Here is a 24,217-nt window from a genome sequence, read left to right as displayed (position 1 = left end):
GAAGTTCGGCTTTAAGAAGCCAATGCCATCATCTCCAGTCCCGAGGTGGTACCCGACCTCGAAGACCTCCATCAAAAAGAAGTTAGGCTCCGGAAAACCTCCAACACCATTGCAGAGCTCGAGATAGTAGTCGAACACGAAGGATCCCCCCGAGAAGAGGAACAAGCACTTCTAGCTCCGCCCATAGAGGCTCGACCTCAGGACACCGCCTAAATTTGGGTAACCCATCATCTAGGACCAATCTACAATGCCTTAAAAGGTTATCTACGCTAAACTCAAAGCAAGTCTTCAGATGCATAAAAGATAACCCTCACTCAGAGACCGCTCTCATACACTTCAAGTCTCGAAGTGCTATCTTCATGTGACTTGAGGTTCCCGACGGCCCGGGTCTATCAGACCACTTCAAGCTTGGTCCGAGGAACAACGGTGGGCTCAGAAAGGAGCCATTTCTATCAACCAAAAACCGAAAAGAATACTCGCATTCGAGTTAGATATTGACAATCGTCGGCAGAGGCATACATTCAGGATCCCCGCAAAATTAAAAGGAATATGGCAAGCATCAAAGGCGGAAGTCAAGAAATATCTTTACATTTATAAAAATTTGCTTACAACGGCCCTCGAAGGGTCCTTACATATGATTACATGAGCTTACAAAGAGTCCCTACACAGAAACAAAGAAGCAAAAGGGGGATGCATGAAGTAAAAGCCTAAAACCTAGTCTACCCTCAAAGGTATATCTCCGGTGGCAGCATCTCTGAGCGCTATTTCCATGGATGTGCGCCCTCAACAAACTTGCCCCAGTCCCTCAAAGTAGTACTTCACAGAAGCACTTTAGAGGAGAAGACGAAAAAGAAAGTAGAAGGAGCAGGAAGGGATGAAAAAATGCCATAAGCCCGCCAAAGGTCGAGGACCCTCATCGGCCAAGAGAACCTCGGACCAACAACGGACTTGGAGGGCGTTGACCTCACTTGAACGGATACTTTGAATTCACTTCTTGGGACATTGAGCCGTGCAAGTCACCAGCCAGGGGCGGAGCGCTACATCAGGCCGGGGGATGAAGGTGAGAAGTAGTGTGTAGTCCGAGCCCCCTCATGAGCAGCAGTGTATAGTCCAAATGACTTTCTAAAGTCGGAGGAAGACGGCCCCCCATGTATCGTCATCTCGAGTCAATAACAGCAGTAATAGCTGCCGTAATAACAACAGCAGCAACATCGAGACGGTATAGTCTCGTTCGATATGGAGAGGCTCGGGCAAGAGGCCACTACACAGCTGATAAGAATGCTGCCACACAACCTTAAGGCCGTGAGCCCCAAACATGGTGGTTAAAAATGAAGGAAGATGGTGAGAAGGTAGTGAAGAGAAACGGATGAATGAATGAAAGAAAATACTTAGCTAAAGAAATAGCGCCAGAACACCCCCATTTATAGGGGGAGATCACAAGACCTTCGATGCTTTTGAAAGACGCATCGGCATGCACAATCAATGCGTCCTTGAAGACTGAATCGATGGCGGTACTGTCATTTTGAAGAACGGGAATCGACAGTGCATTGAATGGCACCAAAAAGACAAGTCCATGGGATGTCCCGATTATCGTAAAGGCTTACGTCGTAGGTTGTGTCACCATTATGACATCGTTGCAGGGAGCCCGGAGAGTCGGGTGTCAAAACCGTTTCCTATCGCTTTGTTCTAGGAAACGCGGAGACTATCTGTATACGGCAAAATCGGAGGGTCCAATTTCCCGTCATCGAGGCAGTTCGTAAGATCGCCTCGAAGCCTCGAGGCTGCAAAGATGCGCTCGAGTCTTCTCCCTTGGAGCTCGTCGACCCCAGGTGTGAAGAAAATATCGGCCGAGACTAGAATAAAAATGGGGAGTCCCCTAGACGCAGCTAAGTATGACAAAGACTAGCCAGGCTACCCTGAACCCTAATCGGAGTGTCACATCCAGCCGCCCCATCTCCACACCTTTACAACTAATGTATGCCTTACCGTATAAGCTTCCCCCCTTCTATATAAAGGGGATTCTTAGTATTTTGTGAGGGAATGATGTTGCTCCAACTACTCTACATGAAATATATGATAACTCTCTCTCTCTCTTTTCTCTCTAATACACTCTCTCGATATTGTTGCTCTATTTTATCATCTTCATACTTGTTCTTCATTTATTGCTTATCATCGGCCATAAAGAGCCTCCTTAATTATTATCGCATCTGTTAGCCCTTCCCCGACTGCCCCTAATAGCCCGAGCCCGAGCTCAGAAATCGACATCGAGGCCCTAAATCGACTAGCTCGAGGCCCTGAACATCTATCTTTCGTTTCGATTACGACTCCATTTTAGTTTGCATCTCGTCCTTGAACTTCATACACATAGCATCAACTGCTCTACAACTAGCATAGAAATAGATCATGTATTTTTAGAGTCCCATCAAAAAATTTAATTGTTATTACCATTTTCACGTAGTCTCAAATCACAAAAAATATTTCACAATCTTTCCTTATATCACCGCGGGAGCCTTCCATTTAGTTTTGAAAATCATTTTTCCCGAATTAGCTTCCCTCATTTTAGTCCACCTTATCACACCATGTGGATTCAAGTAGTTCCCCTACTAGCAACACGCGTAGCAAGCCCACCTTGTCTCACCGCATGCATTTCAACCCCAAATCCTTATACCACCGCATGCGTATCAATATCACAACGTATCACAATTCTCAGCACAAGTGCCCAAAATCATAACTTGCCAAGAAACCAACAACAATAGTGTTTTCACAACAAATATTCCATGTCTCAACCACAATATGCACAAGAGTCTCACAATAACTCAAGAAGAATAGTATTTCACAACTTTCAACTTGCCTCAATGTAAATCACGGCCTTTATAACTCAATACCAATTTCAACAACAAGATATACAAAAAATATCAACTTCAAGTAAAGAACTCAATGGTTAAATAATAAATAAGGAATAGAGGAAACAATATTCCAACTAAACATGTAAAGGCAATTAACAATTAAGAGATAAGACAAGTTGAGCATGTAAAGATAGACTAATGATGATGATTATAACATGTTAAGGTAACTCAATTAAGGCATGAAAGGAATCTACATAGCTAAAACCAGTAAATTTCCACATTTAGCCCGTGCACATACTCATCACCTTGCATACACAACTTTCACATATCGCACTTAACGCAAATCAACACCAATCCTAAGGGGTAGTTCCCCCACACAAAGTTAGGCAAGACACTTACCTCAAAACACGCTAACTCAATCCACTAGTAAGCCTTTCCCTCAATTATCCAACTTTGAGCAACTCGAATCTAGCCAAAACAACTTCCTACCATAAATATAAACTATAATAAACTATTTCGAACAATAAAGTTACGATCTTTACGAAGAAACAAAAAGTCAACTCAAAAGGTCAACCTGAGCACGCATCTCAGAATCCGACAAAAATTACAAAATCCAAACACCGATTTGATAACGAGTCAACCATACAAGAATTATTCAAATCTAACATCAAATCGCCTTTCAAATCCCCAAAATTTAGCCTAAGAAGTTTTCACAATTTTTTCCTAAATTTCCAACTCAAATCACTAATTCAATGATGAAAATAACAATGGATTTGTGTAATATAACCAAAACCGAGTTAGAATCACTTACCCCAATTATTTCCTCGAAGAACCCTCTAAATATTGCCAAGAACCGAGCTCTCTAGGTCCAAAAAAGAAAATAGGATCAATCCCTCGAACTTAGCCCTTTTCTGCCCAGTGAATTCGCATCTGCGAAAGCAATGCCGCATCTGCGGCTCCGCACCTGCAGAATTTCCATTGTAGGTGCGGCTCTCACTAAGGTCATGGGATTCATCTTCTGCGGATCACCCAAGCGCATCTACGCCCTTGCTTCTACGACCTCGGGATTGCTTCTGCGCGCCCGCATCTGTGGAGCACTGACCGCATCTGCGGTCCTAGATGGGTAAGACCAAACTTTTTTATGCAGCTCGAAGGCTGCTTCTACGGTGCCGCACCCGCAACCCAAAGTGCGCAGGTGCGATTGCACTACACACAGCCCAGCTTCAGCAATTCCTAGGGTCCAAAATTGTTCCGGATTCAATCCGAATAACACCCGAGGCCCCCGTGACCCTGTTCGAACATACCAAAAAGTTTCAAAACAAATAACGGACCTACTTGAGGCCAAAAATAACATCAAACAACATCGATTATATGAATCACAACTGTTACATCCCGCATTGGGAACGTTAAAGTTCGTAGTAAGTTATAAATGCCTAGAGGGACATCTTATCAAGATCTGTATATGTTTACAAAGTGAGGCCTAGAGATTGGCTAAAAGTTAGAGGAAAAAGGAGAGAAGAGTCGCATAGGTGCACATACAAGGAAAAAGTCATACATGCTGCATGGTAGAAGGTAGAAAAAGTTACGATATTGGAAGAGTTCTGACCACAAGTCATGGTGAGAGAAGGAGGCATAAAAGGGGGAATGCCCTAGCCTTTGGATTTATTCACAAGAACAGTTGCCTAGATGGCAAGAAGAGTAATAAAGTATTTAGAAGAACTATTGGTTATGATAATGATAAGTGCATTATTCAACATTCGAGGACGAATGTTCCAAAGGGGGGAATGATGTTACATCCCGCATTTGCTTACGTTAAAGTTTGTCGTAAGTTAATCGACGTAAGTTCGAGAATGAGATTGTTTCGGGATTATAAGTATTATGTTATTTCAAATAAGTAATAAGTAAATTCTTGAAGGTGAGAGGGTAAGCAAATCGAAGAAAACAAATTTCATCGAACTTTGTCAATTTGGGATAAAATACGGTCCGAGCTATGATACCCGGTATTTATGGACTAATGACATACAAGGTACCCCATGACCATGATAGTGAATAGTATTTTAAGTAAATTGAGATAATTCTTAATTATGTGGATAATTGATTAAGTGGATAAGGATATTTTTGGGACTGCCACATGGCATTAAGCCAAGCCAAGTGGCATAAAGGTGCGTGATGAGTTGAAGAACTTGAGTTGCCACGTAAGGGTCCTTTGGATAACTACTTGGTTGGTGTCTTAGTTGGGAACGTAAATTAAGACCAGCAAGCTAAAGCAATTTTAATATGATCACTCCACGTAAGGATGGATAGTCTTCCAAGAAGTTTAAATAAATGGCTTATAAAGGAAATGCTTGAAAAAGAAATGTATACAATCTTATTTGAAAAAGAAACGCATACAATCTTAAGAGACCTCCAACTAAAGGTCTCTTATTTAATACGACTTGCAAAGACCAAACGGTGGAATTCTCAAAAATGAATTCATATGAATTTCATAACGCTACAGCAGCGTGAGACGCAATTCAGAGAGAGCACGGTACTATCTTTCTCAGGAATATTGTACGAATTTTTCCCTACTTCGATCCGCCATTACATATTTTATCGCAATCAACGTGTATTGGAGGGATTGTCAAGAGAATCGGTTCTTGTATGTTAAGGTCATCCCTTTTTTTTTTGGCATGATCTATATGACTCGAATGAAACGAGCAAATGCACAACTTCCATAAATGACTCTATTCATAGAATTATTAGAGGTTCCTGTGTTTTTGAATTTTCATGTGTCTTATTACTACATCTTCTATTCATGGGTCTCAAAAAAATATGTAAGTTGAAAAAAGTTTATTTCATGATATTAATCAAAGTCGTAATGGTCTTATGACATTCCGAAAGATTTTATTGATGTACTTCAAATGCATTGCATTCATTAATACATGTACATTGACCCATGACCAGATGGCGTTATATAGGCGTATATATGTATATTACATGTATATGGGATATGGGAAAAGGTTACGACATTATATACGCACCAGCACCTGATCGGGTGGTATACGTTGATGATTTTACCCATAGTGGCCAAGATGATATGATGAGATGCCCTCGTAGGCTTGATGATGTTATGTACACCTATACCTATGCATGATATGATATTTATACGCACGTGCATGATACTATAAATGTTTCAAAATTTACAAAGTTATTTGGACTTACAAGAAGAATTCTTTATTCTATGTTTCATCTATGTCTCTTATGTATTGATCTTCATGCCTTACATACTCGGTACATTATTCGTACTATCGTTCCTTTTGCCCGGGGATGCTGCGTTTCATGCTCGCAGGTCCCGATAGATAGGTTGAGAGCCCTCCAAGTAAGCTACAGCTCAGCGGAAGGTGTTGGTGCGCTCCATTTTCTCCAGAGTTTCCTATTTGGTCAGTATGCATTGGACACATATTGATTGGTATGTCGGGACCCTGTCCCAGCCTTATGACTTCTATGTACTCTTAGAGGCTTATAGACATATGTCATGTATGTGAAAGATTGTATGGCCTTGTTGGCCTATGTTTAGTGTAGGAGTGATCATTTTGGTCTTATAGGCCCATATGTCTTATGTATAAGTTGGTATTACATGTTTTATTCTAGTTATCCCACGACAACCTTGCCGTCTCATTTACCTTGATAGCATGATACAAAAAGATATGTTATGTTGGTATTCGGTTGAGTAAGGTACCGGGTGCCCGTCGCGGCCCATCAGTTTGGGTCGTGACAAAAGTAGTATCAGAGAAGTTCAATCCTGGGGAGTCTACAAGCCGTGTCTAGTGGAGTCTTGTTTATGGGCGTGTCGTGCACCACACTTATAAGCAGGAGGCTACAGGGCATTTAGGACTGTCACTCTTTCTTCTTACTCTAGATCGTGTGGTAGAGCTCAGTTGTAAGAACTCAATATCCAAAACTCTATCATATTAATAATACGACGATGCCTACATCTAGAAAGACGTTTGGTAGATGATGCTGTGGAAGAGTTGAGTTAGAGGAACTCGGTTTTGCATCATGCTTATGATGAGTAAATGTAAGGTCTCCCGTGGATCGTGTATGTATTAAGACGTGTGAGCTTCTGGAAAAGGAGCCCTAAGGCATGAATATCTATCCACCCATATGGTAAAAAGCAATGAGAGAATCAGAAGATAGATACAAGTTTCAACAAGTAAAAGAAGCAAGACGAAGAAGGGTACGAGGTACTCAGCTAGTGAAGATTGTCATTACTTACCACTCAAGAAGGGAAATATAAGCATTTAGAGTTATCTTCAATAGTAACATAGGTATGTACAATTAGTCACACCCATATAAGTTATGCTCCATCGGAGCCAACAGATATAGTTTAAGAGAAGGACGGGATATCAGTTACCAACTGGGGTTAAAGTAACCTAGAATGTTGGATGGATTGTTAGTGTTAGCTGACATTCCGAAGGATATTGCAAATGAGGTAATAAATCTCCTTGTGAGACACCCAGATGGTAAACTTTAAAATAGTACAACTAGATATGAGTACTACAAAGATAGGCACTGGAAGCCTGGAAGGGATAAATATTATCTTAGTGTAGCTCCCGCCCCTAGTAGAGAGAGAATGCTAGGCAACCCGAAGGGCCAGTCGATGGAGCAAGGGGAGCTAAAGGCAAAAGAATGTCTTGTTGAAGTTTTCAGAATGAAGTTAGCAGGTAAATAAGAAGAGAGTTAAGGAAGCATTATGAGTAAGATGTGATGCATGGATGACAACGGTAGATGAAAAAGTTGACAGTATTACAGAGTCTATAGTCAAGTGAAGGAAAATACAAGAGGTGACAGGCCTTAAGGCAACAAAAAAGTATAGATCATGAAGTCATATCCTCATTTCGAGAAATGAGTTCATGAGTCCAACGTGATTACCAGAAGGAAAAGTTAGAGCCTAGAGTAATAGAAATCAGTATGGGCTAGTGAACAAGATAAACTAAACATGAATTAGTAACTGAGTGATTTGATAATAGTCGGTATCATGAGAATTCAGAGATTACGTTCCGACGATAATAGAATGGAAGATAGAAGAATAACCTTTAAAGGTCATTCAGGGAGACGCTTTCTTAAGAGCAAGAAATGTAAGCAAAGTTAAGCTTAAGGGAAAATGTGTGCCAGTTACACTAAGTGTCGACCTCGCGAGTAAGGAAACTTGTTATCCTTGGTACAGAAAGATTACTGCACGGCGAGTAAGGATCATCGATCATGTGAAAAGATGCCTAAGAGGAAGAGGTAAAACATTTATACGTAGATCATCGTAGCACTAAATGCTTGTACTCCCCTAAAGGGGGGAATGTGGAGTGATGTGGCATTAAGTCAGAATTCAGTGGTTCTAGTAACTATGGAATTATAAAGGAAGAATGCAATAAAAAAAGAGAAAATAATGAGACTGCACTTATTCAGATCCTACTAATATGTTATGATTCCAGAACATTATGCAAACATGACGTCAAAGAAAGGAAGTAAGGGTTCCTACCCAAGATGTTATTGGTAGATAAGGAGCCAGTGCGGGACGCAAGTTAAGACAAGGAACCCAATAAAGATTACAGGGAATATTGATATATGAATGGGCCAACGAGTAGTTGGTAGTTGATTCAGGAAGAGCCTAGTTATGGCTAGACAAGAAAATACGGACAAATCAACAGATCATGCAAGATAAACATAGTAAACCCTAACATGGGAAATTCTGTCTCGCAGATATGACATTGTGACCCATGAGAACTATTCAGATAAGAGTTGGGGAAGCTAAAGGTACCGTATGAGTGTTACAGAAATAAAAGAGAGTGCCACTTGGAAAACAATTATCAGTTCAGGAGCAACCCTACAAGCACAAGAGCATGGATGTAAGAAATTTTGGATAATTATAGGCGAGGAAGGGCATCAAAAGTTCCGTCAAGTATACGATGTAATAAGCTCGCAGCTTTACAAGAGTTAGAGGGTCTTCCCTAAGTACGACAACGAAAGACTAGCTGAGGAAATAAGGAAGAAGCCTTCAACCTAATCACAGTGACCTAAAGAGGAAATGGTCTGTTAACAACAATCTCACAACAACATCGTATGCACTCCATAAGAAAGTGGCACCTATCATGGCTAATGAATGGGAAGTAAAATCAAAAGTAATATTCGAGATCATATGAGTTGCACGAAAATTTCGGCATGCGTAGGAACTAAGAGAAGCTAAGTATGCACGCAACAATGGGCAAAAAGACCAGGAAAAGTAATTGCTTACGTTTCAAGAAAGATGAGAAGGAACGAAAGGAATTATTCGATCAATGATCCAGAGTTACTTACATTATGAACGCACTTAAGATTTCAGAGTATTATCCATGCGGCATATATGTTGGCAATCATACAGCCGTAGAAGACTCCGGTATAAGTTAAAAGAAGGAATTGAGTCCAGGTTATAGACAAAGGATTGAATCATTAGAAGATTGTATCATGGACATTCCATAGAGTCCATGAAAAACTAATGTAATAACTAATACCATGAGCTGCGGATTGGAAGATAGATTAAGCCTACATAAAGGCTGATTAGAAGGAAGAGGAAACTAAAGAGTTACATCAACTAAGTAAATCAGGAGTCTGGGTATTGGACCTAGAAAATTATAGACATCATGATTGAGGACATTGCAGAATCACTCTTTACAAGAGAGATAGTACAACAGCCATATTTTATAATAGCCCTACGATAAAGCCAGTTAGAAAAGTACCAGCCTAATAAGAAGTCAGTATGAAGCTCCCACCGGATTGTTTATGCACCAGAGGTGCAAGTATTATAATAGAGCTTCAAGTTGTGGATGTGAATCATACCTCTGTAGAAGGGGGGTTTTGAAAGAGATAGAAGATACGATGCAATATTTTAAGGTAAGCAAGGTAAAAGTGAACAACGTACGAGATACTCAAATGCAAAAGGTTGTGAATAGTCCATACTTAGGATAGAAGGATACAAGCATGGGGAGTCAATATCTAGGAATGATAGAGGCATCGTCAGTGGCATATCATTCAGCCTATGGTTTCTACGTATCGAGAGGTTTAGTTAAAAGAGTAAAGAAGAGTTAGAGACGATGTGATGTCTCGCTTGATGTTCCAGAATAACACAAGGAAATCTATGGTGCAAGCAAGTTAAAGGAAGGTTACGAGTAGTATGAATGGATATGTGTAGGTCGCAAGATAAAGTATGGTAGAGCGACAAGGTTCTAGAAAGACGGAGTAAGGATAAGAAAAGACGACTGAGAAGGTGACGAGAATGGATAAGTCCTCGGGATTAAGCCCATGATAACAAGAAGAGCTGATGGTTTCTCTAAGTTATAGAAAGCTCAGTATAGCCTGAATGAACTCAAAGGAGTCTAAGGCTAGTAGCATTTAGAAGAGATGGAATGATGCCTTGGTAGTAGAATGAGGGTGTGATTGTGATAGATAAAGGATGACGTTTGGGCCTTCAATTGAGTAATGACTTGAAGAGGATTTCATGAATTGTACGGGATTAAAATACCCATGTAAGGTGGGTCATATTGAGATGCTATAAAATCCGGTTATGGAAGTATAGTATCGCCCCTAGGTGGATCATTCTAGTTACTCCAGATGTCCCCGATGAGACGTGAGCCTAGTGGCAGCGTTACATAAGAGATCAAGTTATTAGTGGTAGGTGATTGATCAACATTAAGGTGAATCAACAATGGATGGACAAAATTCACAAAGTATGAGGTGAGATTATGTAATGCCTCGGAAAATTTCGCTAAGTAATTTAGGATTTCGTGGTGCCAGGTAGGCTAATTATAATATTTTATGTGCTATTAACATGATGGACATCAATTGAATTTGGTAAATAAGTGTATAATTCATATAATTAGTAATTTGGGGTCCAAGGAAAGGCCTAAGTCTAAGTCAAATTGGAAAATTTCATAATAGGTTAAAATTCCAAAATGAGTTTGCACAAGTCCACACTTTGGACGAGCATATCATTATATATATAAGGTTTTATGTGATGGACAACCTATCAAATGAAAGATCTTCGAGTTTAGTTTCTAACGCTTCAAACCGTTCGTCATTTGGACATTCCTACACAAAGTTATGAACAAATTACCAAAGGCTGGATTTGCAATCAATTTCGCGATCGCAAAACGACTCTGCGGACTGCATACACGTCACATAGTGAAGCAAAGTCGGCCAAAAATTATGGTGTCGCATATTGATTATGCTGTTGATTATTCTATCGCAAAATAATTATGCTGCAAGTCTGCTGCCGACATATCGATTATGCTATAGCATATTGCACCACATATTTGACTTCGGGGGTCATTTTTGGAAATTTTCACATCCGAACCCACTTTGATAAATAAGCTTTGGGGCTTCATTTGGGGCTATTTTATACTAAATCTAGAGAGAGGTGAGAGAATTTTAGAGAGAGAAGGAGGAAGCCTAACATTATAACCATTCAATCTTTCATCAATCTTCAAGAATCAGGGAAACCAATCACAAGATCCTCATCTAAGAGGTAAGGTTCTATACACTAGACTTTAATTTCGAGCTTTGGATATAAGATGGGTTATTGAGGTATGATTCTTGGGTGTAATAGTATTATGTATACATGCATGTATAAATTAGGTTTGTGGGAAGATTGTTGAACACAAATAAGTAAAGATTGGATTGGGGAATGAAGGAAATCTTGTAGAAGAGCTTTGAAATTAAGATGCACAACTAGTATTTGATAAAATGCTAAAATGAGCTGAAACCATGAATATCTCCGTAATTTGTGTTCGATTTTGCTATGTCTCAAAGTAGATTGGGATTGTTAGAATTTCCGGAGCATTGTAGTAACTTAAGGAAAGCTTAAACAAGGTATGTTGGCTAAACTTTCTCTCTTAGAATCGAATTCCATAAATGTCTTCATAAGTTCAAGTATGGTTAGCTTAAATTTCATAAATCTTATATTCCGGGTTATTACCCATAAACATGACTATTCCGAAATGTGCCTTATGAATAAAGATATATATATTCTAAGTATGAGTTGCGTATTAAAACGTCACAACTTTGAGTTGTGTTTCAAATAAAGGCTAGTATGCCAAATTGTGTGAGAAAACTCGATATGGTCGATACTCCTAATTGCTCTTATGTGTACCAAATGTATTTGATTGACTGTGTCTAGTTGTTGGTAATCTATAAAGATGTTTGAAATAAATTTGGGAAAAGGAGTGTGGCCGACGTGCCGAGAACTTGAGTTATAATTGTGCCTGGTGATGCCTATGACATGAGAAAATGTGAACAAATTATGAAATGAGCTTTGACTTTACTTTCCGTAATTGACTTCAAAATAAAGTGGCCTAAAGGCTTTGTACTCAATTTATGCCCATAAGTGGTTGTTCGAGATAATGATTTGCCTTATAAGTACCTCTAATGTGATCCAAGTTGTTACATACTCCGATGTTGAAATTGTATATTGTCATGATTGGAAAGGAGTAATTCAAGAATAATTGGTATAATTCCTTGTTTATGACTTTGATGTGTGTTTCTATTATGGTTTGGTGTGTCCCCTCCTTTGGGAAGAATCCTTTGTGTTTAAAGACCCATTGCTAATGAACTTGAGGTGTATCATTTCTGAAATACTCTATATGCCCATGATTCATGTTTTCTCTCATGTGTATTTGACATCTTGAATTGAATGGCTTGTTGTTGAAATCGATATTGATGTGTAATATGTGGAAAGAACTCGAATTATGAAATGTGGCCTAATGCCAAGTATGGTGTAATGATTGTGGCCCCAAGTGCCGATGAACTGATATATGTGAAATAAAAATTGAAATGAGATGACTGATGGAAAAGGGAAACGTCTTGGTAAGACGGCTTAGCCGATCGGGCCGTGATCGGACGCCATGCCGCACACATGGTGGTATTGTGCTATTACTGAAACTGGAAAGTGACAATTAAATTGTGATTGAGGTACACGTCTCAGATAAGACGGCTTAGCCGATCGAGCCGAGATCGAAGTCCGTGCTAAGATTGGGAGTTGGTTGTGATGTTCATATTGTGAACAATGGTATTGTGAACAGTGGTATTGTGAATTGTGGTGAATCGGTATTAAATATTTTCTATCCAATAATAGTATTGTCTTCATATCCCGAGTTTCATTTTTACCATATGAACATTCGTATATTGAAAAATTGTTATGTTTAACTTGGCCTTTGGATATCATTGATTGTTACTTGTTGTTTACATGGTTGCCTTTTCTTATATTGGAATTCTATTTTGAAATAGGACTTTTAGCTATTCATACTAGTACTATTCGACATTACTAACGTCCTTTTTACCGGGGCCGCTACATCTCTAAATGGATGTAGGTGGTTCCATAGAAAACAACATTGTTCGCAGCTAGTGGCACATCCTCTTTTCAGCCGATTTGGTGAGCCCCACTTCATTTCGGTATCCTGTATCATCTGTTCATCATGTACTTGTATATTGAGGTATAGCCGGAGCCTTGTTGCCGGCATTTTCACATTTCTCTTCAGTTGTATTTAGAGGCTCCGTAGACAGGTTGTGGGTGGTGTCGGGTATTGGAATTAAAATAGAAATGTTGATATTTGGCAAAGGTGTATAAAACTTGTAATATCTTGAAAATTATGAACGAAGTTGCTAACGGAAATGAAATGGAAGTCGTTAATGATATATTTATATAATTTGATTAATGGTGTACATTTCTTCTTTATTCAAAGACAAATTTGGGTAGTATGAAACCTAACAAGCTTGCTCAGTCGGGTTTACTCGGTTGAGCGCCGGTCACGCTGCTCGGTTTTTTGGGGCATGACAGATTAGGCCGTCATTCTTAAGATGAACATTAGTGAGGAAGCATTAAAGGACATAGATTTATACATAAGGGATAAGCAACAAACATAACCTGGAGTTTGAAAGCAGACCTCAGTAATGATAAATCGAAGTAAGAGTTATGGTATAGTACGACCAACCCTGATGCAGTAAAGTTATACGAATGGATAACCGGGTCTATGAAATAGATATAACAGTATTCGTAAGTCCAACAAAGTAACGAGCAAAGAACTTCAGTATACCTATAAATGCCTAGAGGGACATCTTATCATGATCTGTATATGTTTACAAAGTGAGGCCTAGAAATTGGCTAAAAGTTGGAGGAAAAAGGAGAGAAGAGTCACATAGCGCACATACAAGGAAAAAGTCGTACAGGCTGCATGGCAGAAGGTAGCAAAAGTTACGATATTGGAAGAATTCCGATCACAAGTCATGGTGAGAGAAAGAGGCCTAAAAGGGGGGAATGCCCTAGCCTTTGGATTTATTCACAAGAACAGTTGCCTAGATGGAAAGAAGAGTACCAAAGTATTCGGAAGAACTATAGGTTATGATAATGAAAAGTGCATCACTCAACATTCGAGGACGAATGTTCCAAAGGGGGGAATGATGTTACGTCCCGCATTTGCGTACGTTAAAGTTCATCGTAAGTTAATCGACGTAAGTTCGGGAATGAGATTATTTTGGGATTATAAGTATTATGTTATTTCAAACAAGTGATTAGTAAATTCGTGAAAATGAGAGGGTAAGCAAATCGAAGAAAATAAATTTCGTCGAAGTTTGTCAATTTGGGATAAAATGCGGTCCGAACTATGATACCTGGTATTCATGGACTAATGCCATAGAAGGTACCACATGACCATGATAGTGAGTAGTATCTTAAGTAAATTGAGATTATTCTTAATTATGAGGATAATTGATTAAGTGAATAAGGATAATTTTTGGATTGCCACATGGCATTAAGCCAAGCCATGTGGCATAAAGGTGCATGATGAGTCAAAGAACATGAGTTGCCACGTAAGGGTCCTTCGGATAACTACTTGGTTGGTGTCTCAGTTGGGAATGTAATTAAGACCAGCAAGCTAAAGCAATTTTAATATGATCACTCCACGTAAGGATGGATAGTCTTCCAAGAAGTTTAAATAAATGGCTTATAAAGGAAATGATTGAAAAAGAAAGGTATACAATCTTATTTGAAAAAGAAACGCATACAATCTTAAGACACCTCCAACTAACGGTCTCTTATTTAATACGGCTTGCAAAGACCAAATAGAGGAATTCTCAAAAATGAATTCATATGAATTTCATAAAGCTACAGCAGTGTGAGACGCGATTCAGAGAGAGCACGGTACAATCTTTCTCAGGAATATCATACGGATGTTCCTCTACTTCGATCTGCCACTACATATTTTATCGCAATAAACGTGTATTGGAGGGATTGTAAAGAGAATCGGTTCATGTATGTTAAGGCCACCCTTCTTTCTTTTGGCATGATCTATACGACACGAATGAAACGAGCAAATGCACAACTTCCACAAATGACTCTATTCATAGAAGTATTAGAGGTGGCTATGTTCTTGAATTTACATGTGTCTTATTATTAAATCTTCTGTTCATGGGTCTCAGAAAAATACGTAAGTTGAAAAAAGTTTATTTCATGATATTAATATAAGGCATAATGGTCTTATGACATTTCGAAAGATTTTATTGACGTACTTCCCATGCATTGCATTCATTTATACATGAACATTGACCCATGACCAGATGGAGTTATATACGTATATATATGTATATTATATGTATATGGGATATTGGAAAAGGTTACGGCGTTATATACGCACCACCACCTGATCAGCTGGTATACATTGATGATTTTGCCCACAGTGGCCGAGATGATATGATGGGATGCCCTCAGAGGCTTGATGATTTATGTACACCTATACCTATGCATGACATGACATTTATACGCATATGCATGACATTATAAATGTTTCAGAAGTTACAAAGTTATTTGGACTTACAAGCATAATTCTTTACTCCATGTTTCATCTATGTCTCTTATATATTGATCTTCATGCCTTACATACTCGATACATTATTAATAATAACATCCCTTTTGCCTGGGGACGCTGCGTTTCATGCCCGCAGGTCCCAATAGACAGGTTGAGAGCCCTCCAAGTAAGCTACCAGCTCAGCGAAAGGTATTGGTGCGCTCCATTTTCTCCGCAGTTGCCTATTTGGTAAGTATGCATTGGACACGTATTGATTGGTATGTCGGGACCATGTCCCAGCCTTATGACTTCTATGCACTCTTAGAGGCTTGTAGACATATGTCATGTATGTGAAAGATTGTATGGCCTTGTCGGCCTATGTTTAGTGTACGAGTGATCATTTTTGTCTTATAGGCCCATATGTCATATGCATAAGTTGGTAAAACATGTTTTATTCTAGTTATCCCACTACAGCCTTTCCAACTCATTTACCTATGATAGCATGATACGAAAAGATACGTTACATTGTTACTCGGTTGAGTAAGGTACCAGGTGCCCGTCGCGGACCATCGGTTTGGGTCGTGACAACAACCCAATTCAAGCCTATTGGAAATTATGAACGTCTGAATTCCAAAACAAATGCCGATTCATACCAAAACAACTCCGATTGACTTCAAATATTGTAGACAAGTCAGAAATGACATGACGGTCCTATTCCAACTTCCGGAATCGGAATACGAGCCCGATATCTATAAATTCAACTCTCGGTCAAATTTTTCAACCATCCAAACCTTCAACTTTCTAACTTTCACCAATTCAAGCCGAAACGACCTACGGACATCCAAATCAATATTCGGATACGCTCTTAAGTCCAAAATCACCATACGGAGCTATTGGAAGTGTCAAAACTCCTTCTGGAGTCATCTACAAAAAAAGTCAAACTACGGTCAACTCTTTCAAGTTAAGGCTCCAACTTAGGGACTAAGTGTCTCATTTCACTCTGAAATTTACCCTAAACCCAAACCAAACACCCTTGACAAATCACATAACCATAATACCACATAGAGGGGAAAATAAATAGGGGATCGAGGCTAAAATACTCAAAACAAACGGTCGGGGTCATTACATCCTCCCCATCTTAAAACAAACGTTCATCCTCGAACGAATATAGGGACATACTGTTGATACCCAATTTTTCTCAAAATAGTATGTGTGTGCATACACAAGCATGCCCAAGAGTTTTGGTATTTTTTCCTAATTTTCTAAGATTCATAAACTCGATTTATTGTCTATTTTAGTAGTACAAAATCACGTAATTATTCTAAAAACTACCGTTTTTGTGAATAATTTATTTCCATCCTCATATTTACACCAAAATATAATAAAGGAGATTTTTGCATATTTTTACAAGTTTATTTGATATTTTTAAACTAAAATTGCATAAAATTGCAATCGTAGCCTATATTATGATTAATGGTATTTTACAATTATAAAATTATTCCCAGTATTTTTAGATTAATTTTTATATATTATTAATTAGTTCAGTGCTTTTAATTCATTTTTAAAATTATTTTAACTATTTTTATATAAATTAGAGGGGAGAAATTGGTTATTTAATACATAGCCATTTTCAATTGCAATTGTAGCCTCAATTTAACCCCCAATTCCACCCCTAATCAAACGACCCAATTTCAAATTCCAACCCAAACCCACAACCCACTTTCAGACCCGCCCGATTTCTCTTTTAATCTTGGCCGTTGATCATTTTGATCAACGGCCATGATCCGTTCTTTCCTTTTTAATTTCCATACCCCCTAACCCTAATCTATTCTATCAGATACGCCCCCTTTGAACTCTCATCTCTCAAACTCTCTCTAGCCCTCCCCGGAACCATAGCGTTCCCCTACCTTGTTCCACCATGATTTCACCAGCGTCCATGGCTTCTCAGGCCATGGACAGCTTATACCCACCTCCTATGGCTCCTGCATGCCTGTTGTTCGAAGGATCGAGGCCAGACCTCGAGGGTTTTCAGTCAGGCCTTCACTGATTCGAAGCTCCGGCCATCTCCGGTTTGCTCCGGTGGCTCTTGGTCTTTTTAGCCTGTTTATGACATTATCCGGCTTAGATCGAGTATTTTCGAAGCCTTTCTCATTTCTAGGGTTCATCTGGAACCCTAAATATCGAGGTTCTCTCCGATTATTTTAGATCTATTACATGTTTGCACTGTTGCTTAAGTTGCTTAAATGTTTTCTCCGATTTTCTTTCAAAAAGCACTCCCTTTCGATTAGGGTTTCTGGAAAGTTCTTAAAATGTTTCTGACTCTTCTTCTTCTCCTTTTCTTGGTGAGAATCAACCCCTGCTATGTCCTTATTTGCTCTTTTCTGATTCGCATGCCTTTTTGTGTGTTCTTATATTTGCTGTAGTATGAAGTTTTTCTGGTATGCTCTCACATGCCTATTTCATGTGCTTCTCTACTGTGTTTTCCTACTGAGTTTTAGTCCTTTGGTTTCCTTTACCGTACTTTGCTTGGATTCTTTTTAGATGTGTTTTATCGAATGTTTCTTTAAGTTTACATTACCTGAACTCATTTAATTTCAAGCTTTCTTGAAACTTGTTTCATGTACTGGTTCCTATGTTCTTTGCTATTGTGCTTGTATGCTTCTCATGAGACTCTGAAAAAGTCTCTGAGCCTATCTCAATGGTTTGCCTCTTCATCTCTGTGTCAAATTCAAGTTTAAAAACCCTAAAATTTGAGGGTTTTCTTTGGCTAATTTGGTTTTATGTTTGGACAAGGGTTCAACTTTGAAACCTTGAACTCTCAGACTCACTTCAAGTTTAAGAATTGAATTTGAACCTTTTTCTGCGTTTGTGATTTTGAAACCCTCTTGCTTGACATGCCTATGTGTTTTACACGAGAACTTCTCTTTCAAATGTTTTGCCAACTGTTAATTGATTCTGAATCCCTTTAATGTTGCTTATTTGATTATTACTGATTTTTCCTAAATTTAAACTCTCCTTTACCTCTTTTCTGACTCGACCAAAGCTTTCAATGGGATTCTTTACTAGTTATTTTACTGATTCCTTTTCCTTGTTTTACAAACCAAGTACCACTAGACTTTTACCTTAAATGTCTTCTATGTATTTACCCTTATTTGCCTGCCTTGCATGAGATATTTACTTGATTTCCATTCCTTAAATAACTTCTGCACATTACCGTTTGAATTTGGACTCCTTAATTAAAGGGATTCTATCGGCTGATTGATTTTAATTGGTACATAGTTCCTTAATTATTACTAAACTATGATCCTTGCCTTATTTGCTACACCTGTTTTCAGTTATAAATACCCTGCTCTTTCATTAACACATAGACGATTTTAAAAATCATCACAACTCTCTTCTAAAACTCACACTCTTGTTTCCTGATTGTAATTTGGCTTCCCCAAATCTACTGCTTCTCCCTACTTGTTCTTCTGAACTGGTATGTCCTACTTTTGATTCAAGCATCAAATACAATGTGTTTACTTACAAGTTTCCTTTTTACTGTTTTATAGAGTTCAGCTTTGAGAAAAATAAATACTTATGTCTGGCTATCTGTTATTGCAATGAATCCCTATCCCCATTCCCTTTATGTGTTTGGGCTGTATTTTAAGACATGGCAACATGCAAAGTTGTTGTCATGGATTAAGACTGGGTCCTTTGTATCCTAGCCTCTTTCAATCTCCTATTCCCCTATTCCCTTATGTGTATAGAGTTTAGGTATAGCCTGGCAGCATATGAATTGCTGTCCATGGCTGAACCTGACCTTCAAAAGGTCCTAACTCTCTAATTTTTGAGCTGACAAGCTGGTCAGGGGTGTGCCAGCAGCCCAGTTGCTAGGCATGACCACCAACCTGCCCTGGCTCCCCCCTTTATTCCCTCTCATTGCACTTACACTTACTCCTAGTCCTTAAGTCCTGCCCCCCTCTTGTGAGCCTTGCTTTGGGAACCTTGAGTTCCCTCCGAACTTGGACACTTGAGGGCTGGCACTTCCACACTGCACCTTAATCTGTTCTGCAATAACATTTGGGGTGTAAGCACTGCCTGGAACTCTTGAAGTTCCTTGGAACTTTGACACATCCCAAAGAAGAGAAAGGCTTCGAAAATCGACCCCGGAAGTTGGTTCATTTCATATTGTTAGATATCGAGTCTGAATTAGGTTCCTTGGATGCAACTTAAATTTCTGATGTAATTTTATTTTTCTGCCTGATTCATTTGGTCTGTAATAATTTGTAATAACTTATGGGGTTTAGTGAAGAAAGGGGAGGGTAACCATGTATGCAAAAGGGGGTAGAAAACCTGTCTATAGGATTTCTATTTTTTTCAGCATGTTCTCATGTAGAAAACCTGTCTATAGGATTTCTATCAGCATGTTCTCATATAGATAACCTGTCTATAGGATTTCTATTTTTCAGCATGTTCTCCTGTAGATACCATGTCTATAGGATTTCTATTTTTCAGCATGTTCTCATGTAGATACCATGTCTATAGGATTTCTAATCTCAGCATGTTCTCATATAGATACCCTGCCTATTGGATTTCTGCATGTAGAAAATATGCCTATAGGTCCTTTCTGATTGTTGCATATCCACTCCTCATTAGGCAAACATGTTTATAGGTCTTAATAACCAAATGCAATCAGATGTCACGTTCGTAATAAAATGCAACACCTAGATATCATGTTGTAGGTTTTCAGCATTTTCTTCCATATCTATAAAAGTGTTTAAAATTAACAACGCTAGAAAACATGTCTATAGGAACTGTCAATCAATTCTGAATTACCTCACTTGTTTTAAGGTAATCTGTCAATAATAATGCGTTATCAATTGCAGAACTTGTATTATTCTGTTAAAACTGGCAACTCTTCTGTAACCTGTTTGCTTCTTTTCTGAAACCAGTAGATATCATGCCTATAGGTTTCACCTAGGCAAGCCTTAGGGTAAAAAGCTGTAACTTCATCAGTCTTCAATAATTGCAGCCAGGCAGACTTAATGTGGATTTCTTGTCTAAAAATATGGGTTGAACCAGTCCGCTTAACGTTTAAGTTTAATTCAGACCTAATAAGTATATGTAAGGCATGCTAAACTACATTTTCGTTATGCTGAGGAGGCTTATGTGAGCCCTTAATTGTTATGTGTACCCCATAACTGTCCTATATGTTTTGTTTGACGCATTAGAATTTTTTACCTTTCTAAACTCTTGAAAAAGCCCAAAAATTCCTTCCCTTGATAGGATTAGAAGTCCCAAATGCCTCCAGGACTGATAGGATTGGGACGGGTAATAGCATGCTATAGGTAACGATACCATTTCACGCTTAATACCTTAACGGGGTAGGAAAGGGTAGATATGGATATGATGACCACGCGATAACACCACGTGTATAAACGGTTACCGGGTGTTGTGTGGGGTGATCCATATTATGTATAAGCCTACGACCCCTTCCCTTACTTGTCCATTTTATTTTTGCCAAACTTCATCTTTTAAACTACTTTTAACTTGCAACAACTATGTAAAAATTTCTCTTTTACTCTTTTATTCAAGCTTTTAAAACTGCTTCCTCTATCAAAATTCAGTTTCTTTAATTTCCTTAATCCCTTGAAACCATTATGTGAAAATCCCTCTTTGTGTTTGTAATTCTTGCTTGTCTATTTGTTGTTTGCATTTAAAGTCACAATTTTAGCATGGCCGGGAACCACACTAGTGGATCTTGAGGGGTGCCTAACACCTTCCCCTAGAGATAATTTCTAGCCCTTACCCGAACTCTGGTTTTCAAATTCAAAACCCTTAGTGTCGTAATGCACTTAATCATTAGGTGGCGACTCTTCAAATTCAAAAACCCAATTCTCGAACGGGAATAGAGTTGTCTTCCCGAATGTCGTAAACCCGATCTCGCTTTAGAGAAAAAACGGGGCGTCGACAGCATGGCGACTCCGCTGGGGATTTCTTTAGGATTCTACCACTGCATATTATATGTGACTTTACTGTTTTCTTTATCGCTTTGTTTAATGCCTTTATTCGAAACTGGCTTGTCTTTTTGTTTTTTTTTTCTCTTTGACGCTTTCATTTACTGTTTTCCTTCAATACCGTTGTAATTTTGAGCAATTATTGTAATCATTATGAACGTAAAAATACGTGGCAATTTGTTTCATTCTTGTAATTGCATTTTTCAACATCATATTCTACTCGTGCCAAACTAATACCATAGCAACGCTTGATGAGTGGTTGCGCTCTTCCAATATTATTACCCCCTAAATTTTGGCAAAGGCGTATTTGCAGTAAAACTAGTCGATCAACGGTGCAGTCGACGGTTCCGTGCCTTTTCCTCTTGAGTTGTCCACTCAAGGGTACCGGTCTAGCACCCCATAGAAACCTTATTCTGTTTAACTGTTCATGCATCACTGTCAAACCTAGTCGAGTCAGTTATGCTGTCCACATAATGACTCTTTAAGATAGCCTTATCCAAAGTCCACTGGTTTCCCCTGGAACCCAAACGGACAATACCATACTCTGTGCATTTATTTGGAGGACTAATTGCTATTTATGCCAATTATTGATTTAAATAGTCAAGTCCGGCGGAAGTGAGGGACTAACGCTTTGTTTTGCAGGAAATGAGGCGCGAAATCCCCACATTCGGCATGGTAACCAATATTCACCCAAGGTTGCTGAGATGGTGGGAGGACCTTCATTCCAGTGACCGGACTCTTGTCCGCAAGTATGTGAGAAACTTACCCTCTCTATTGGAAATTCGGCCGGACAACAAAATCATAGAGGCTGCAACCTTATTCTGGGACAGCGATAGATCAGTATTTCGATTTGGGGACCTTGAAATGACACCATTGCTCGAGGAAATAGGTGGGTTAGCCGGTATTCCTTAGGAGACTCCAGGTTTACTCATGCCAGAAACCGCAAGGGTAAGGGTTTCTTCAAAATGATGGGGTTGAAGAAAAATTCGGACTTGACCTATCTGAAGGATTCCTATGTTCCTTTCGACTACCTGTACGAGAGGTACGGTCATAGCAAGTCCTACCGCACCTATCTAGATGAATTCACCCTCACATCATTGGGGCACATCCACAGGAGAGTTTTCGTCTTCATGTTCTACTTCCTGGGAATGATAGTGTTTCCCATGAAGAAGGCTAGGATCCATACCAGACTAGCCATGGTCACCAAGACACTAATGGAGGGGATTGAAGGGCAACATTTTAGCATAGTGCCCATGATTGTTGCAGAGATCTACCGAGCTTTGGAATTGTCAATGAGGGGCCAGTCATTTTGAGGGTTGCAACTTATTACTCCAACTCTGGCTTATAGAACATCTCCAAAAGGGTCGATACCGTCAAGAGCTTCCGCGAAGGCCGTGGAACGATCATATAGCCTTTCACCATCCCAATTGAATGAACTATATGCCTGATATGTTTGCTCGGCCGGGGGATGCTCGAGGATAGGTAGAGTTGTTTGAAAGCTTGAAAGAAGACAAGGTGCAGTGGATGTTCGAATGGTTCCCCACTGGAGAGTTCATCATCCGCTCTCGGGACGCTCCATTCCTCATACTCATTGGTCTGAGGGGAACTTATCCCTATGTCCCTCTCCGAGTCATGAGGCAGGCAGGGAGAAAGCAAGTCGTACCAAAGGTTGAAAAGATGAGTCATTTCAAGGCTGACTTCCAAGACGACGATAGCCCATACAAATGTCAAGCTCAACACATGTGGAATAGTAAGATCATCCTGGAAAAGGATTCCATAGAGCCTGACAGATATCATGCCGGCTACACCTCATACTATCCAGGTTGGCTAGAAGAAGATCATGCTGGGTTAGGACAGCCCGGGTCTGCTCGAGGTCACAGGGTCATCGACGAAAGGGTTGAGATACAGGTTAAGTACAATCAGTTGCGCAAAAGAATCAGGGAGTGCGAGAGTGAGCATCAGGAGATTCAAGAGGCTAATCAAAAGTTGATCGAGGAATGGAAGGATATGGCTGTCAGAGCCAACAAGCGCCTAGGGCATTTGGAGCGAGGGTTAGTAGAGCTGGAAGGGAAGTTCATCTGGAGGATCGAGAATTGCCAAAACGCCGAGGGAAATGAAGGAGGACATTTGGCTAGGGCTTATCTGCTGCTGGGATTGCGTGAGCTGGTGACACTGTTCGATGGAGCCAAAGATGCCGAGTCTGGGGAAGGTCCTTCTGGGACCAAATAGTTAGGAGTTTCTTTTCTTTTCGCTTTGAAATGTAATAAGGCCAATGGCCATTAGTGATATGTTACTTTATGCAATTTTAGTGTCGTTTTGGGATTCGTCTTATTTTTATCAATAAAATGAGGCATTTAGCATTATAAGTTCTCCAAATCAACTTGTCACTAGGCCTACCTCGGGCACAACGAGGCACCCAATCTAGGACACGATTTATATTCTTGTACTATGTGTTTAGTATTGTAATATTTTTCTTAGAATCCATACTAACTTGCTACCTTTTTTGTTTTTACTTTTATTTTTTATTCCCCTC

Source organism: Nicotiana attenuata, unplaced genomic scaffold, assembly GCF_001879085.1.
Source record: "Nicotiana attenuata strain UT unplaced genomic scaffold, NIATTr2, whole genome shotgun sequence".
In the NCBI taxonomy this organism is placed as follows: Eukaryota; Viridiplantae; Streptophyta; class Magnoliopsida; order Solanales; family Solanaceae; genus Nicotiana; species Nicotiana attenuata.
The sequence above is the reverse complement of the archived record's forward strand: the minus strand, read 5'-3'. Positions refer to the sequence as shown.